Genomic DNA, 20,987 nt, shown 5'->3' on the forward strand with positions numbered 1-20,987 from the left:
GATAAAGAGAATCAAACAATCTAAACACTTAAAAAAAAAAGACTAAAAAAATAAACAGAGCCTCAGAAATCTGTATGAGAGTAACAAAGGTTCCAACATTCATATCATCAGAATCCCAGAAGAAGAGAAGAGAGGGGACTAAAAGAGTATTCAAAGAATTAATGACTGAAAACTTCCTAAATGTGATGAAAGGCACAAACTACAGATCCAAGAAGATGACCAAACTCCAAACAAGATAAGCCCAAAGAAATCTATACCAAGACACATTATATTTAAACTTTTTAAAACTAAAGACAAGAAAATATACTGAAAGCAGCAAGAGAGAAACAGTTCATTTATCTATAAGAAACACTAATCAAATAACATCATTTTTCTCACTTGAAACTATGGAGGCCAGAAGGAAGTTTTATATTATTGATATTTTTCAAGTGCTAAAAGAAAAGGAACTGTCAAAAGTGTATTCTATATCTGAGAAAACTAACCTTTAGAAATTAAGGGAAAATAAAGACATCCTCAGACAAAAGAAAAGTAAGAGAATGGGTTGTTGGAAGATATATCCTTTAAGATTGGCTAAAGAACATCTTTTAACAAAGGAAATGATAAAAGAAACAACAAGAAAGAAAAAAGAAACAACAGAAAGAGCATAAATGTGGATACATAAAATAGACTATCATTTTCTTCATGAGTTCTGTCAGTTACATTTGATGATTAAAATACAAATTATTATACCATATGACACTCAAGACAATGATATTTCAAAGCAGGGAAGGTAAAGGATTCTAAATGGAAATTAGTTTTCCATACTTCACTCAAAGTGGTAAAATGTAATACAGGATATACTGTATATTAGCCACCATAATAAAAATTATCCAAAGAGATACACTCAAAAACACTATATATAAATCAAGATGGAATCTAAAAAAAATGTCAAGTAACCCACAGAAGGCAAGAAAAGAGGAAAAGGAATGAGAACCAGAGGAAATAAGAAGTAACAAATGATAACATGACAGATGTAAGTGCTATCATATCAGTAATTATCTTAAACATAAATAGTTAAATACATCACCCAAAATAAAGACAGGGGCAGAGTGGATAAAAATGACTCAACTATACGCTGTTTATGAGAAACTCACTTCAAATTCAATACCACAGATAGACTGAAAGAATAGAAAAATATATACTTGCAAAAAAAGTAGGAGTGACTATATTAATATTTGATTAAGTAGACTTCAGAACAATGAAAATTACAAAAGATGAGGAACATTACATTGTGAAAAAAGATCAATCCAGTAGATAGAATTCTAGATGTATTGCACCAAAAAAAAAAAAAGGAGCCTCTGAGTATATGAAGGAAAAACTAACAGAGCTCAAAGGAGAAATACACAATCTACAAATATTTTGGAGACTTCAATACCCCTCTTGATAACTGTTAGAACTACTAGACAAAAATTAAGCAGAGATATATAGGATATCTAAACAATGCCATCAACCAACAAGATCTAATTGATAATATAAAACACATTACCCAATAATAGTATACACAGTATACACATTCTTCTTTCAAGTGTAGATAGAACATTCACTAAGTTCTACAATTTTCTGAGTTATAAGACAAACATCAACAAATTTAAAAGGATTAAAATCAGAGAACGTGTTTTCTGACCACAATGGAATCAAACTAGAAATCAGTAACAGAGAGATAACAGGAAAATCTCCAAACAGTTGGAAACTAAAGAGTACACTTCTAAATTCTGAATAATTCATTGTCAAAAAGCAAGTCTCAAAAGAAATAAAAAATACATTGAACTGAATGAAAACAAAAATACAATTTATCAAACTATGTGGGATCCAGGTCAAGTAGTGCTAAGGAAGAAATGCATAGTCTCAAAACTTACATTAGGAAAGAAAAAATGTCTCAAACCAAGAATCAAGAAACCAGAAAAAGAAGAGCAAAATAAACCTGAATCAATCAGAAGGAAGTAAATAAAGATTAAAGCAAAAACAAAGGGAATTTAAATGGAACACAACACAGAAAATGAGGTTAGCTTTAAAAAAAAAGTCAATAAAATTGAAAAATCTCTGGCAAGCCTGACAAAAATAAAAGGAGAGAAGACGTACATTACCAACATCAGGAATGAAATGAAGTGGAAGAAATGAAACTAACAATTTGTAGATGATATTCTATACAGAAAATGTCAATGAATCAAAAAACCAAAAACTAAAACAAAGCAACACCCAGAAACAATAACTGAGTTCACCAATGGCAAAAGATGTAAGATTAAACAGAAATAGCAATTAGATGGTTATTAAAGGGCAACACAAGAGATCTTTCTAATGAGGGAACTGTTCAGAACTTTGATTGTGATGATGGATATACATATGGTAAAACTGTATAAGACTAAAAACACGCACACATACACATACTTACAGAAATGAATGCACACCAAACTCAGGAAATTCAAATAACATTAATGGGTTGTATCAATGTCAATATCCTTGTTATGATATTGTACTACTGTTTTGCAAAACATTACCTTTGGGGAAACTGTGCAAAGTACACATGGGATTTCTCGGAATCATTTTTACAAATGTGAATGTACAATTATCTAAATAAAAATTTCAATTAAAAAATACAGTATTTCCAGTTAAATTTAAACTTCAGATAAAAAATCCTATGGATGTCTGTACATACGGTGGATAGTGTTGTAGCCAAGGAACACTGAGCTTAGGGAATCTACTATTTTTACAGCAAGCAGTGAATAAGGATGCTCTTTATCTCCAAGGGAGACATTGCACCATCCCTCAAGGTTACGTCCTGCAAACACAACCCTGAGAAACTGCCCAAGTGAAGAGAAGTCAGGGCCTTTCATTCTAGGCACAAAAAAGAACATGTAAGGATGCTCAGGGCCATGGAACACAGTCTCTCCTAATAGGAAGAAAAAAGAATAAGACTTGCTGACAGATTAGATTTGGGGTATGAGAGACAAGGGGAATCAAAACATTGTGTAGATTTTTAGCTTCAGGTACTAGGTGGACAGCAATGCCATTTACTGAGGTAGGGAATGTGGGGAAAATCAGACCTGTAATCGATGTTATGTTTTCACCTTTAAGTCTAAATGCCAAGCAAGTTAATTTAAAATCCTTTGCATATGACTTAAATCGAGAATACTTTTTAAAGCTAAAGAGGATCTCACCCTAATACTCACCAATCACGGATCATACCTACAAAAGAAAGGAAGAATCCCTTGCCTACCATAGACATCCCTCTAAAAAGTATGTGTATAAAATCAAAGGTTCAGCTGATGTGGCAGTTAAGATGATCTACCAAGTGTGCACATAAAATTTCTCTTTTTTAGCATGAGTTTTTGCCCCTCTCTAAATCTGGTCCTTTTTCAAACCATTTGGATTTGTTGGCTATTTCTGTGGTGAGAAAAATTTAGAGTGTCTTAACTGTCCAGTGAATCATTAAGGCCTTTTGTGTAATGAAGAGGCAAACATAATCGTATAAATTTTCATTCATTCTTCTTATGACACCACACCTCTAGCTGAATTTGTCATTTCTTTAACCTGTTTGTAAGAATGCAGCATCTTTTATGGATTTTTATAATTATCATTAGATAGCAGGCTTATTCCACATTCAGAAAATGTAAAATAAACATACATCTTTTTAAGAATTAATGATCTACCACAGCTAAATGATAGTTAATGCCAATAGCTGAAAACATCCACTGTCACTAATTCCATCACTATCACCATCTTAAATGAAGATTTTCCACAATAGCACTGCCACTGACATTATGCAACTCAATTTGATTCCGATGGATAAGTAATTTTCAAAACCTCCTGTTTCTGACAATCAGCTTGGCTGAAATCAGCTTTTATTCTACCCTGTTTTTCTTGCTAAATTGGGATTTCTATAATTATTAACTGAACTACTCCCCTGGTAATTATCTCACCTCTGTAATTAAACAGAGGATTTGGCTCGGTAAAATGCCAGATCTTAATCTGACCCAAAAAAATAACATCAACTTCCAAATCATCATCAGGAGAGGCTGAGCTCATCCTGACGAGTTCCTCTTAGAATGTGCCTCTCAATCACTTTGTTTCCAAAGCGCGACTTTAGAGAAACAAAAAATAATACGAAGCTCCCCTGGCCTTCTGATTCAGAATTAAGCCAGAAAAGACTAGTCTCTCTTAAAGGGCTACTGATAACCAAATTAGGTTTATCACTTAGTGATACCAAGTATTAGGTTAACGGTGGGCCTTAGTCAACTCACTGGCACAAATGAAGAGGAGATGTTTAGGTTACTTAAAGATGTACTTTATTTACTAATGTAAGATATCCTTGAAGACTTTTACTACCTGACAAAACACAAAATTGAAGAAAAAGTGCTAAATATCAGTCAAAGTTTGTATTCAATTAATTTACTTTGGCGATTTACACCAAAATATTCAAAATGAGCTGGAAGTCGCTTTTAGCAAATCTCCTATTACTGCCATTAAAATGTAATTGTCCAATAGAATGTGGGAACCAGGCTTGTCCTTATTGTTCTCAGTTTAAATGTATGAGCCTAGCTTGGTGCCTAGAAAATAGAAAGTGCCCAATGAATACTGTTGGATGAATGAATATTTTAATAGCCCTTATGAAAGTCTTCTACAAAGTCTTCCTTGTCAATTCCTTGCCTATTCCATTCAGACAAAGCATAAAGGAAGGAGTAGAATTATTTCATGAAATAAAATGTTCTCATTGCCCTTCACACCACCACTTTTGGTTATAGAATAGGCTGTTAAAAATATTTTTTTCCAAAAAAGAAGCAGTTCTTAAGACGGATAAAGCAATTTCATTTTGTCGTAAGTAGCTCAGTGCCATTCCCTAATAGACTTATTACAGCATTACAAATAATTTAGACTGAAGTTATATATTTTGAGCCATCAATAACCCTGAATTTAAGAGAGCAGAAAAATTTAAATAATTTATAAACACTTTCAAAAAATAGCTTTCTAGTTTTCAGAATATCCATAATTAGATATTTACAATATATTCGAAGAGGCAGTTATGTAGTGGTTATGAGCATGGGTTCTAGAATCAGGCTGATGCAAGCTGCAATCTCAGCTGCACCATTCACTGGAAAATTAATTCTTGCAAAGCATCAGTTTTCTGCCTATAAAATTGGTATAATACTGAAGATATATAAGATATATACATTTCCAGCATAAAAAATGCTCATGATCCACAGCTAAATGAAAAAAAAAATCACAGAACATATAATATTCTTTTGCAAAATGATACCTATGCTAAAAAAAAAAAAAAAAAAAAAATCGCCTGGAAGTATATATGCCAAAGTGTTAATTCTAATTACCTCTGGGAAATCAAAGAGCAGAAGTAGAGATAATTTCACCTTATATATATATATATATTTTAAAAACAATATAGAAGTTTATTTCTCACTCACATGACAGTCTAGAAGACAACCCAGAGTTTGTGCTGGTTCTGCCATCCCAAGCATCTGTCTCCCAAGTTGCTCCTGTTATCACCATTTCTCAGCCATCAACAAGCGAATCAACAGGAGGATGTCCAGAGTACACGTCTATAAGGGAAGGACCCAGAGTTGCAAACACATCCTTTCCTACACATCCCACTTGCCAGAACAAGTCATGTGTCCATATCTAGCTGCAAGGGAAGCTAGGAAATTAATCTGCAGCTGCAAAGCTGGGTGCCCAGCTACAACTTGGGGATATCTATCACCCTGAGAGAAAGGGAAGAATGGGCATCAGAGGAGAGTTGGCAGCCTCTGCTGTACCATCACAGGGAGTACAACTGGTGCAGCCTTTCTCAAGAGCAACTGGGCAATATGGATTGAAAACTTTAAAATGTTGAATCACAACTTTGCTTCTAAAAATTAACCTAAAGAAATCATCATCATATGTTACCAAGTGTTGAGAATATAAATTTTAAATTAAAATCTAAACAATACAATATTCTAGGGAATCAGAGAATTAGAGTCTACCACTCGCCTTGTAAGTTTAGGCCTATTTACTTGTCTGTTCCCTGCCCTAAACTGTGTGAGCCTTGAGGATCAGGACAGTTTCTTATTCATTTTTGATTCCATGCACTCAGCACTCAATCTGTATTTGGAAAACAAATGAATAAAAGAAAGAATCTTAAGTGTGAACAAACATTTAGCTACAAGAATAGCTATTGCAAAAGAATTGAATGTAGCAGAACTGAAACAACCTTAATATCCAAAAAGAGAGGGTTGGTACATTAAATTATATGCACAATGGACTACTATGTGGTTTTTCAAAATGGCACTGTAACAGACCATGCAATGACCTGTAAGGTTTTCAACATATTAAGTGTTGAAAGAGCAGGTTATGCAATTTTAGGTAACGTCTGATCCAATTTATACTTTAAAACACACACAGGTGGAAAAATGTATACTGAAATTTTACCTCTAATTATTTTTTCTTTTTATTTCCTTATATGTTATAATACAAAGACACAATGACTATGTGTTGCTTTTGTAAATAAAAATATGTTTTCAAAAATGAAAAAATTATCTTGCTTCCAAATCAAGCCCTCCTGCTCATTTCTCTGTTTCTTTCAGTGGTAATGATATTCGATATTCTCTCATCTCCTGCAGTCATCTTTCATTCCTCTTTTCCCTTGCCTCCTATATGCAATGATCAGATAGACTGGGCTGGTTCTTTCTTCAAAATATCTCTTGCTTTTGTCCCTTCTGTCCTTCCTTCCACACCTCTGCTCTCTCAGTTCAGGTATTTAGTCACTTCTCCAAAGGGCAGAAGTTGAGTTCCAAAGAATGAACGTATTTCAAATCATAACTGCAATATATGAAAGCAGGCACTCACGGAGAGAAATGAAAACAGACAAGGAACATGACAGGAAAGCAGAGGTCAGGCAGAAGCCTCCTTGTCCCTCATCGCCTCCTCTGGACAATGGTTTCTCCATCCTCCCTGCAGCCCCCAGAACTTTAAAAGGTGTGACATCAGACCACAGTTTCTCTGTCACAACCATGTAAACTCCGCCCATTCACTGAAGACTTCAGCACCTGGCTCATGGTCCTTCTCTCTGCTACGACTTTTATCACCCTTATGATGATTTCACTATTCAGGTAGACTTTCTCACCAACTCTCTGGCCTCTAAATCTATTGATCTCCTCATGTCCGAGGATCCTGGTCTACAACTTACATTCACCACAGACTGCCATGTCATACCCTACACTTTGTCATAACCAATTGTTGTATCACCTCTGAAATCTCAGTTTCAATCATCCTACTCTCTGCCACCTGCCACCTTCCATCTTATTCCCACTAGCACTTCCCTGGCAACAATTCTCTGACTCCACTAGGACTGATAATCCTTTGACCTGATCCTGCCCATCGCCTCACTTCCCTCTTTACAAAGCTTGGATTCCTTTGTCTACCATTATAATCACTCCCTTGCACTCTTTCTCAGTGTCCTACCCATCTCCCTTCAAAGTACTAGCCTAGAAAAACCTCAATCCTGGTTAAATCCAACTCTCTACCTACCCCTTTTCTACCTCTGAACAGCTGGACAGGGTTGGAGAACAATAGGACCAGGCTGATGGTCTCACTTGTGTTCTTTACCACAAGCCACAAATGATCACTTTATATTTTTTGTACTTTTTTTTTTTAACAAAGTGCACCTTTTTATTTGCAAAAAATCCTATAAAACAAATCTTATTTTTTTAATGTTTTATTACAAAAGTGTACTTTGTAAAAAAAAAAGAATTGTTTTACAGGATTTTTCTGAGGATTAAATGAGATAATATTAACAAGCTTTAAACTAGTACATCAGCTAGAAGCAATTATTAAATATTATAAATATTTTTGTTGATTTATATTTTTGTTTTGTTGTTATTCTGTATTTTTTATAATCACATCATGAATTAATAAAAATTGTTATGTAACCACAACATACACAATTAACCTAGTAGAAAGCTGTAATGCTTCCTATAATCTGAAGTTGTCAGAACTTCAGATTGTATCAACAGGAAACAAAGTGACAGGTTACTAAAGAATATATGATATGGAGTGAATCAGGTGAATCAGGATATATTTGTATCTCACAAAACCATCTCCCCCTGCCATATCTGGACCCACCTAAGCGTATTAGAACAGGTTATGATGGGTCTAATTTCTTTCATATGTGTGAAGAACTCTTAAACCACAATAAAAAAATAAAATTAACAAGGAGAAAATGCTGCATATCAAAATAAAATGCCTTTGCTAAAGTTTAAAAAGTAAATATTTTTATCTATAGAGAATATTTTATACCAGCCATCTAACTGCAAAGTAAACACTATTACTTAGCAAGTATTACCACCTCTTTTCAGCCCACTGCTTCTAGAGGGGACTCAACGGTACCTACAGGGCCTGAATGAGTTAACAGACTTTCCTGTGTATATGGAAGTACAGGGAACTCCTTCAGGAAGTTGAGGTATCTGGTATAGATCATCCCTTACTTCTTCATCTTTCCTTTACCTCTCCCTTTTATTTATTTACATATGTATGTATGTATATATGTATGTATGTGTGTATTGCTACTAGTAGTATCTAAGAAAATGTCACTTTGTTATTAAGAAAAGTATCCTTTGGTATATGTGTTGCTGAACTCATTTTTGTATCAAAAACTGTTACCTTGTACAGCTTATCAGAAATGCTGACGCTCACCCTTCCCCAAGTCTCATTTGAATTGTCAATGCTATCATAATTTTAATGCACGCACATTGGGATGTGTGTAGCTAATACAAATATATGTCTTTGGCATAAATAATATTCATCATTGAATTTTCTTCTATGATGTTTTTATGACCAACAACCCTTCCACTAGGCAGATCATCGCAAATTGTGATCTTCAATGAATCATCTGGTAATAAAGAAGTATGTGCTGCGCAAATTGAACCCTCTTCCATGCGACATGAACAGCTTAAACATAAATTATCCATAACAGGTTTATTTGTCATGAACTGCAGACAAAATACCTCGATGGTTAAGTTACCTTCTGCATCTTAAACTCCCTATCAAAAATGTTTTTATGGTTTTTGAGTTAAAGCTTTGCCTTCAACAACTATTCTTCTCTAGCACCAGTTACGAGTCCTACTGAAACTGAATCATTAGGGAGGGTTAGCAGTGCCAAGTTTCTCAATGATGGCTTATCTGGCAGCTTGTAACCATATACAAAGAAAATATGAAGATAAAAATGAACATATAAAATATTAAACCTAAGTGTTAGCTTTTTTTTTTTTTTTTTTTTTTTTTGCGGTACGCGGGCCTCTCACTGTTGTGGACTCTCCCGTTGCGGAGCACAGGCTCGGGACGCGTAGGCTCAGCGGCCATGGCTCACAGGCCCAGCCACTGCACGGCATGTGGGATCTTCCCGAACCGGGGCACGAACCCGTGTCCCCTGCATCGGCAGGCGGACTTGCAACCACTGCGCCACCAGGGAAGCCCTAAGTGTTAGCTTTTTACATGGATTAATTCATTTAATGCTCACAACATCTTTAGGAGATAGGTTTTATTACTATCCCCATTTCACAATTTCACAGACAAGGGACCCAGGCTAATGAAGATTAGTTAAGATGGTCAACGTCACACAGCCAATAAGTGATGGAGCCCACAGAAAACCTCAGACTCTTGAGTTCCATGCTTTTGACTATACTGTTTTCAACTCTATATACAAGTACTACATATTATTTTGTGCAAGGCATTTTATATAAGTTGGGAGTACAGATATAGGATTCATGAATTCTGACTCTGGAGATCTAGGAAACCTTCATGAAAAAGATAGCAAGAACTTTTCATGCATATACATTAGATATTCTATAAAGGCAAAGGAATCATAGGAGCTCAGGAACTATTTGGGGAATGTCAAAGTGTCACCTGTGGCTTACATAAGATAGATTTATTAATTTCTTATAACTGTTAAGAAGGTAGGTACTTATATCTATTTTATATATAAAATAGATATTAGTGATTTACCTGAGACCTTAAAACTAGTAAATGCCAGAGCCAGTATTAAAAATAGGTGGTCTGATTCCAAAACCAATGCAGTTTCTTCTACATCATGGGATGCAAACCTAAATATTTTCAGAGTCCAAAACACAGTGGAATAAGCAGGCTGCATTTGAGACAATCAGGAATGCTGGGTCTTGTGGCAAACTACAGAGTACATGCCCATCCAACACATTTAAATGTTCAGTTTCAAACTAAACTATGTAAGACCAAAAAAAAAAAAAAAAAAAAAGTATGTGTGAACCAAATCCAGTCCCTTAAACTTGCTATTATAGCATCTGAATTCTGTGATTTTTCTTTAGGGCTTCTAACCACGTTAAATCAATGACTGAACTAATTAATATTTGAGGTTGTTTATTAATGAGCTATCAAGCCATGAAAAGACATGAAGGAAACTTAAAACGCCTAGTACTAAGTGAAAGACGCCAATGTGAAAAGGCTACTACATACTGCATAATCCCAACTATAGGACTTTCTGGAAAAGGCAAATTTATGGAGACAGTAAACAGATCAGTGGCTGCCAGGGGTTGGATGAGGGGGATATAATTTAAATCAAGGAAGGTGTTTCTTGGATTAAAAAGCATTATATATACTGACTGGTATTAAAGAATGATAATCATTCTTCTAAAGTATATCTCCAGAAGATTTTTCTTACTTTAAATAAATAAATACATACACACAGAGGAATATAAGGCTATATAGGAGTACCTGGGAGCGTACCCTATATTGGCACTTTGATACATGTTATTCATCTATTCATTCATTCCACACAATCTGCCAGGCACCATGCTAAATGATCACAAAAACAGACCCACTCTGCTTTTATGCAGTTTGCACTCTAATGGTACAGAAAAGAGAAGATGGAAATCGACTACAAAGCTGTTTTGGAGTCAAGTCATGGAGGTTTCATGCTGAAGAGTTTTGAATCGAAAACGGTATAAGCAACTTTAGTAACCAACATGTGTCTGAAGATAAACAATATCCTGATAACCAAGAAGCGCCCCCACCGACCACACACACACAGCCCTGAACTCAAATGAGGCTCCTCCTGGAAGGAGAAACAAATATGCAGTCCCTAAAGGAAGTTTCAGTCAGCAGGGCCTGGCTGGTAACGAACAGGGAAGTCCAGCTGCCTGGCCCACAGCAATCCACATCGGGCAGCAATCCACTCTGTGTGAGCAAATGCTCTAGACCATCTGTGAATTTAGAAAGAGGAGGCGAAAACAGCATCAGCTCAGCCAAAAGCGAGAGCATCCAATCTGTGTAAAAGGACATTGCATCAGGGATCCAACTTTTTAGTTCCAGGCTGATCCGCAGGTCAGTTCAGTTTAAATAAACAGACATTTGTTGAGCCGCTCCATGTGCCAGGGACAATAACAGGGACTGAAAGTATAGAGGTAATAAGGAAGGTTTCTTGCCCTCTAGGAGCCCACAGTCTAGTGGGAGGGACAGATGTGCATACACAGTGTACTCAGAGTGCTCTGTAAAACTTACAGCTTTGTCCAACTGGAGAGTTCTAGTAACTTTTTCCAAAGCAGGGCTTCTTAAAGGAAATTGTAGATACAGATCACCTGAGAATTGTCAATTTACAGATTCTTATTCTGTATGTCTGGGGTGGGACCCGAGTCCACATTTCTAACAAGCTCCCATGTAAGTAGAAGCTGTGGGTCTGAGCACCACATCCTGAATGTCCACGTTAGAGGAGAACACCATGGCTGCCTGTGTCATGATTAGTTAGACCAAGGTACCGTGAAAGGGTATTTTCCTGAGGAAAAGCTGAGCAAAGGCAAGCATATGTGAGCCAGCCAGTGATCTGTGGGGATGCAGAAAGCTGTTCTCTCTTATAAGGCAGAAGGCATGAGGCTGAAAGGGTCTAAAGGGTTAGGCAGAACCAGTCCTGAGCAAGAACTTGAGTTTTACTCTAGAGATGGGTGAGTGATTCATAAGCTTTGAGCACATAAAGTCACCTTGAGAGCTTGCTTGTGATCCAGATCCCTGGACTCTGCTTCCCCTAGACTCTGATTCTAAAGCCTTTGCTACAGGAATCTACATTTTTCACAATGCCCTCCTCAAGCAATTACTAAGCAGGTGGTGAGCAGACCACTCTTTGGGAAAAAATGACACAGATGGTGCCCAGGAGTGAAGAGTTTTATCCTGAGAAATGAGATTTTCTTTTTGTCAAGTCATTGTGGAACTACTGGTTTAAAGTGGGGAAGTCTGGAAATATGGAAAGTAGTTAGGAGCCTGTTAAGATAATGCAATCAAGTGATGAGACAAGCCTGAAATAGAGCATTCAGAGGAGAGGGCAGACTTGAGACACACATAGGGATTGAAATGTCAGGACTTTCCAACTGATTAAGTGCAAGGAGTGAGGAGGTTAGAGGAACCTATGTGACTCCCAGCTTGCTGGCCTGGGTGACTGATAAGATGGTGAAGCCAACCAGTGAAATAGAGAAAAAAAAAAATTATCAAGAATTGATTTAAGTGGCAATGATGAAACATTTCAGTTTGGGGTAGCTGGCTTTTAGGCTTCAGGGGGCCAACCCAGAGAAAATGGGCAGCTGCAGAGTGTTGGCTATATAAGACAGGAGGTCAGGAGAGAAATCAGGCCTGGAGATCTCATGCCTAGGAAGAAGGACAAAATCCCTCACGCCACCTGCCTCTCGCATCCTTCACAATGTGGGAATAATGCTTACAATAACACTGGTAGAATTTAAGGCTCTTAGTATTATACTAGACCCTTCGGAAAGGAAACTACCCTTTGATTATCAGCCACAAATAGTCTAGAGGAAATGAAAATTAAAGTTTTAATAGAAATCACTGAAGGAAGACCTCTGGGACTTTGTGGACAAAAGAGATGCTACATTGCAAAGAAGATATTGTCTTCTCAGCAAAGGCCAGGCAGTTGTGAATGGATACAGACCCCCTAGCCAGTGTGTGACTCATCTTAAAAATAATCTTATTGCAAAACTGAAGGCTGGGCGAGAGATGTCAACCCAATGATCCTCTGGTGGAAATGAATCGACATAAGCTCTGTGCCAGTACACCCATTTATTTAATTAAGCTGATGTAGAGCAACTAATTCAAACACCACCCACTGCCATCAATCAATCATTGTTTGTAGTTGAGCAGATAATATTATCAATAATGAGTTTCATTCTTCTCAAAATAAAAGCCATAATTTTGTTAAACATTAGTAGAAAGCATAGGTTGTACACAGTATAATCTAATTTGGGGGGCCTAAAGAACTGCTTTTACTTTTAAACTTTCTAGATGTGGTCATCTCACGGAATATTCCACTTTGATCGAGAAAAAAATTTAAAAAGACGAGAGGAGACTGATTTTTCATTTGCCTCCTTTAGTCTTTTCCACATACAAAGTTGAAGCCTAGGAGCAGTTTGCCACTGCCCTCAGACTCTCTTCCAATAATGGGGGAGCATTACACAAACCAAGTGATACCCACATGGCGGAATAGTATACTGATGTAAAAAACAATGTCGAATAACATAGGAAAATACATAGGATATGATTTTCAGTTTTAAAAAAAGCAAAATGCTAAACTGCAAAAACCAGAAATGTATGCATTACACTAAAAAAGTAACAACAAGTTTTGGACAGAACACTAAAATGATATCAAAGATAATTTCTCGGTAATAGGGTTATAGGATTTTGGAGGGTTTTTTCTTTGTTCTGGTTTTCTATTTCTCATTTTTCTGAAATCAGCTGAAGTTAACTTTATAACCACAAAATTGAGAAGATCACAAACAAAACAACTCTTTTCTTTCTTTCCTTTTTTTTGTTATTGATTTCCTCCGTGATTCTGTTCTGAGCTAAATCTCTGGAGGCTTAGACAATGGAAGGTCCAAGGAGTGATGAACAAAGAAGGGGTCACAGCAACCAGCCAGACATCAGGGCTGGGTCAACATGAGAGGCAAGAAGGCCCAGGGTACAGAAAACAATCCAGGTTGTTGTCACCCTCCTCCTGAGCCTTCCAAATGGCTCCTCATAGCCATCATATAATAACTGCTGGGGGCTTCCCTGGTGGCGCAGTGGTTGAGAGTCCGCCTGCCGGTGCAGGGGATGTGGGTTCGTGCCTCGGTCCGGGAAGATCCCAGCGGAGCGGCTGGGCCCGTGAGCCATGGCTGCTGAGCCTGCGCGTCCGGAGCCTGTGCTCCGCAACGGGAGAGGCCGCAACAGTGAGAGGCCCGCGTACCGCAAAAAAAATAAATAAATAAAATAAATAACTGCTGAAGGATTTCAGGTCACTCTGATGGCTCAAGGCTGCTTTTCTGTTATGATATTTATAGAGTAGAAATCAACTCCACATAAAACATCGCTGTTGAAGCTGTTTTTTTTCATGAAGCACAGTGTACCAGGTCATGTTCCAATTGATGAAAAGACTGTTTACATTTAAGATATAACACCTGTCAGAACGGCTATTATCAGAAAGACAGGAGCTAGCAAGTGCTGTGGAGGATATGGAGAAAAGGGAACCCTTCTGTACTGTTGGTGGGAATGTAAATTGGTGTAGCCACTATGGAAAACAGTGTGGAAATTCCTCAATTTAAAATAGAACTACCATATGATCCAGCAATCCTACTTCTGCATATATATCCAAAGGAAATGAAATCTCCAAGAGATGTCTGCACCCCCATGATCATAGCAGCTTTGTTTACAATAGTCAAAACATAGGAACAACCTAAGTGTCCATCAACAGATGGACGGATAGAGAAAATGTGGTGTATATGTAATGGGATATGATTCAGACATAAAATAAATAAGGAAATCCTGCCATTTGTAACAACATGGATGAAACTTGAGGGTGTTTTGCTAAGTGAAATAAGTCCGACGGAGAAAGACAAATCCTGTATGATCCCACTTATATGTGAAATCTAAAAAAAAAAGACAACAAAGTCATAGAAACAGAGAACAGATTAGTCATTGCCAGAGGCTGGGGTGGGGCAGGGGGGAATGGGTGAGAGTGGTCAAAAGGCACAAACTTCCTGTTACAAGATGAATAAATTCTGGGTATGTAACGCACAGCATGGTGAGTACAGTTAAGAACATTACATAGTATACTTGTAAGTTGCCAAGAGAGTAAATCTTAAAACTTCTTACCACACACACGCATGCACGCACACAGATACACACACATGCATGCACACACAGCTACACATAAACACACACACGCGTGCGTACGCACACGCGCACACACACACATACACACACACAAATGGCACCTATGTGAGGTGACGGTTGTGTGGATGTGTGGTAATCATTTCATAATACATACATATGTCAAATCATCACATTGTACACCTTAGAGTTATACAGTACTACTTGTAAATTATATCTCAATAAAGCTGGGAAAAGGTTTAACATCTAAACCCTTTCTGTTGATACACATTGATACTTTAAACCTTTCCATTGCACACAGATATAATTTTTCTCCTCTTTGCAGCAAAACATGCCACTTTCAAGGAGAAAAATGTGTAAATTAAATATTGATGGTGATGTGCTCAAAGCTTTTTTTCCATTGTACAAAATGATATTCTGCTTAGGAATTTATGAAACAGGGGCCCTTATAAGAATTTCAGAACCAATCTGTTCTGTCTTTAAGAACAATTCTATTTGGTATAGTTCTTGACAATTTGATTTGCATACCATATTCATGAAGCTTAATTACATTAGCATAATTGTGTTACCGGGCTTTAAAATATGTAATGTTTAACTCTGTCCCCTTTAGATTTTCAGGGACTTTGTGTAGCATGTGAAAAACTTTCAATGACAAAAACCAAAATAAAAAGCACAGAGCCGTTTTCTAAGAGTCTGATTGAACTGTATTATCACAAAGAAAAACAGAAAGTTAGTAATACTTGACCAAGACCATCTTTTTCAGGAAGCAACCCAAATAATACTTCAAAACGTCCTAATAGCCCACTGAAGTAAATCAGGGGTCCTGCTGTTTTCTCTTCTTCTCCACCTTCATCAAGCAATATAGCTTTATGCCTGAATATTAGAGCATCAATTTTATGTAGAGAGAAGGAAAAAGGCGAAAGGAAGTTCACAAAGAGAAAAGAGAGTATTTTAAAAAAAAGAAAAATATTTAAAATAGAAAAGAATAGGAAAAGCCAAAATGTGAAATTCATGAATACCTCTGCATGATAGAAATTGAGATAATAATAAGTAACAAATAGATCTCTATATTTTTCTACCTACCATGTTTTTATGCATATAAGTATTTAATTTGCAAGGATCTAGGCTAATCTTCCACACTTAAAACATTTTCAAAACCATGGTTTTAAAATTTTCTTAAAATGTATGACAAATAATGAGACCTGAGCTTGTATGTGTTAGAAATTCAGTTTTAGAACTACATAGAATTCTGAAATCAACTCATCCAACGCCCTCTATTAAATGTGAGCTCACTGAGGTTAGAGTGGGCACTTATTCAAGACCACCTAGGCAGAGGGCAGAAGCTCACAGATCCTTATTCTGTTTTATTAGAATTTTGCCAGTGGTTTCACTTTGTTAGCAGTAAACCACAGGGATTTGGCTAGTACAACTCAAACTATCATCATTAAACTCAAATGAAAAGTTTCCTGAAGTGACTAGTTTCCTGGCTCCTTTTCACTGCAACCTAACAGCTGCCCTGAGCCAAGCCTGGCTCCTGAGTCCTAACACTCATATCATCTTTCATGGTTCTATGAAAGAAACTTGGGTGATTTACGTAGTAATACCTAATAACAAGTAATACATTCTGAATGCCTCCTTTATATCAGGCACATTTCTAAGCATATACACGTCATTTAATCCTCACAATAATCCTATGCGGTAAGCACTGTTATTATCCCCCATTGACAAATGAGGCAACTGGGACACAGAAAGTTTGTGTGTTTTCCCCCAAGTCACTCAGCTACACATGTATATTATTTATTTCATTTGATTTTCACAACTATGATAACTCATTAATATTATTATTTCCGCTTTATAGAGAGGGAAATAGAGGACCAAAGGAATCAAAATGCTACTCTAAGGTGGCTTAGAAGGTTGGTGATAAAGCCAGGGTTAGAACCAAACTCTGTTTGATTTAGAATCTGAATGTTTTTTAAATGTACTACATATGGAAGTTCTCCTTAAAAGAAAATACTTCTACAGGTCATGTCTGGATGTTGCTTTTATGTGTTACCTCTTAGGTGACTCCCCCTGCTTACCAGGCACCAACGCCTCCCATTATAGGGCAGAGAGTGGACATGTTATTATTTTGTCACTAATACTCTGATGGATACCATGCACGTGACTCCTTGGCGTTCAGTACAGCATGGATGTCTTATCATGAGGAGAAGACCAGGACAGATAAGGCCTGGACAGCCGCCCTGGATCATACCCTCAGTTAACTCTGGTGGATCTGCGTGGCAAACTCTAGTATATATGCAACTGCTGACACATACAGCAGGTCATCAGTTGGTTACTGAAGTGTCAGCATCTCTCAACTAATTGGCTGAGCATATCTCTCAAGACTTCAAAGTAGTGATCTTCAGATGTCTCAACATACACGCAACCATTTCTGACCATGATGGCTACCAGTGACGAGTAGGTTCTGGCCGCTGGATTGAGTTCCAGCTTCTACACTCCTAAAAGGTGCTCAAGACCTAACATGCTTCACCTGAATGATGAAACAGTGGGACATACAGGGATGTAATTTTAGAAAAAGGTAGGTGACAGTAATCAGAATTAATATCATGAATAGGGATGGAATGGAAACCTGGAATAGAGGTAGTAATACACTTCTTAAGTCAGATTTGATCCTGGGTATTGGGGAATGACTCAGTGTGAAGGAAAAGGCCTGAGACTGGGAGTCCAGTGGGTTTAATCCTAACAGTAGGAAAGAGATTCTGCTGCCTGAAGACTCTCAAATTTAGAAAAGTGCTTACTCACTAATTCATAGAGTATGTAGGCATTCTGTTTTTTTTTTTTTTTTTTCCACGGTACGCAGGCCTCTCACTGTTGTGGCCTCTCCTGTTGCGGAGCACAGGCCCCGGACGCGCAGGCTCAGCGGCCATGGCTCACGGGCCCAGCCACTCCGCGGCATGTGGGATCTTCCCGGACCGGGGCACGAACGCGCGTCCCCTGCATCGGCAGGCGGACTCTCAACCACTGTGCCACCAGGGAAGCCCTGTAGGCATTCTTAAGAGATAATACCAATCATGCCTTCAAGATACAGATGCTGAAACTGAGAACAAAGATATCAAGAGCATATCCAAAGTTGCACATCATAGAGTAATAACAACTGAAATGAGTGTGAATATGTGTGATCTAAAACAACAGGACAATTATCCATTTATACCCATCTCCTGAGGAAGGAGCTACAATTATCTCCAATTTGCAGATGAGACAACTGAAGTATGGAAAGGTTGAAAGGCTGTTCTAATGACACAAGACTTGTAGGTAGCAGAAATGGGAAAGGTAAATTTAATTTACAGCAGACAAGGATGAGAACCCTGAGATGGCCTTACAGAACTGTCCTGCAACACTTGCTCTAAACATGCAAATTCATTTCCTAGTCCCATTTCACTGAAATCTAAATGGTCACAGCCTGCTTCTTGACTCCTTAGCACTATATTCTGTTCTCCTGTGGATAATAACAATAGTGAGCGTGGATTAGGCTTTTATTTTGTGGCCAGCATTGTCCTAAGTGTTTTACATCCTGGGGCAGAACCAAGGATGTTTATCAAACGTTCCTTTCCTCTCCTCATTTTGGAGCTTCTTTCAGTTAGCCAGAGATGCCTGAAGTGGCACGTATCACTTCTTGGCTGTGGTAGGAAAAAGCCCACGCCAGTCCTCCCGCCTTTCTCTTTCCCTTTCTCCTGTCCAGATGGCCGAGCGACAGGATTCAAGCAGGCTGGATTGCTGAGCAGCTGCGTGGACGTCAGCTGCCCTGGAGGCCCACCCCATCCCATAAATGACTTTGTACAAATGAGGAATAAACCTTTGTTGCACTAAACCACAGAGATTTCAGGTTGTTTTTCAGGGCACAGTAACATCTCCTGACTGGTAACACGTATGTAACTCACTTAATCCTCCTAATGGTCTTAGGACTGCCAGATGAGGAAAGAGAGGCCCAGAGAAGCTGAAGGTCACAAAGCTAGGGCATGGGAATGCCAGACGCAGTCAGGCAGGCTCACTCTGGAGACTGTGTTCTTACTCACCACACTCCCATTGATGTTTACAGTCGCAAAGGAGGAGCATACTGAGGTGCAGTATTAAAGTTATTTGCTGTCCATTTTGAGTCTTACATTGCTTTTGCATTACAATGTGACAAACTATTGCTAAAACGCAATTCCACTGAGCCATGCGTATTAAAGTTATAAACAGGACTCTGCCTTGTTCCATCTTCCGTCAACAGTTTCTAACGTGACACACTTGGAAAATGATTGGGGTAAAAATAGTATAAAAAGGTTGGTTTCATAATTAGATTCTAACTTTAGCATGCTGCAGATAACACAAACAAAACATGCTGCTCAACTGAAAGATGAGAATAAAAGAAAAAGATTTCCATTTTTATGAAAAGATTCCACAGAATAAAATAGGCAGGTAAAAGCAAACCAGAGGAAGGACTGGCTTCATTAGTGGAAAGTTACTAATAGTAAATAATGATCTCTAAGGGAGATAAATTTGTTTTTTAATGAGAGAAGGATTTATTTTATGATGATTAAATGGTAAGCAATAGAAAAATGTATCCAGAGAGAGAAAGAGGGCAAAGGTTGAGAGGGAGATATTAGTTGTTTTTTACCAAGGAGTCCATAATGAGGATGATTACAGGAGACCATAATTGATTACTATTATCTCTCAGCCTGGACATAATAGGAATTATAGAGAATTAATCTTTGGAGTTATAATAAAATAGAGGATGATAAATACCATATGTAACTGTCAGCATGGAATAAAACAATAGATGAGAAAGGGGAAGTTTAACAGTCATTTCTTGCTTTTTGGTACTAAGGACATGGTAAGGGCACTACACACAGCTTTCAGAAATGCATCGAAAGAAAAAATAATAATTATTGCTAATGTTTATAGGGTACTTTCCATGTACTAAGCACTGTTTGAGATGTTCTATGTGAATTAACTCATTTAATCCTCAAAATCCACATGGTATCATTATTCCATTTTTCAAAAGAAGAAAACTGAGACACAGAAGCTTTAACAACTTGCTGCAAATCGTAAATATAGAAAGAAGTAGAAGCAGGATTTAAACCCAGGGTCTGGCTCCACAGGCTGTGCTATTAACCACTGTGCTTGCTACCTCTCTCTCAAACCACTGCTTAACGGGCAGGTGGCAATGATGCCTTGGTCCTGTAATCACGGAACGAGCATAAGGCTTGAAACCAAAAAGCAGCATTTCATTCCCATCCACCTCCACCACTTACCAAGTTTGAGACTAGGGACAGGTGTGTTCTTTTTCTACTAAGACATCCATGATCCACGGTCCATTGCCCTGGGTTGTTGTCATCATCAAATAAGCAAAGAAAAGATGTAGAAAGTGCTTTGTAAACTTCTAACTGCTTTATACATATGGAAAATTAAATCCAGGGCATAGCATAGTACCTAGATGAGCATTCAAAGCACTCCATGCAATTTCCTGGGAGTGTTAGTCAGCTCATTTGCTTTTACAAAATACTATAGACTGGGGGGGGCTTAAACAACAGAAATTTATTTTCTCACAGTTTTGGATGCTAGAAGTCTGAGACCAGGGTACCAGCATAGTCAGGACCTGGTGAGACCTCTCTTCCTGGCTTGAAGGTAGCTGCTTTCTCCACTGTGTTCAAACATGACAGAGAGAGACAGAGGGGGAATAAGCCCTCTGGTGGCTCTTTTTATAAGGGCACTGATCCCATCATGAGGGTCCCACCCTCATGACCTCATCTAAA

This window comes from Grampus griseus (assembly GCF_964374135.1).
Source record: "Grampus griseus genome assembly, chromosome: 6".
Taxonomy (NCBI): Eukaryota; Metazoa; Chordata; class Mammalia; order Artiodactyla; family Delphinidae; genus Grampus; species Grampus griseus.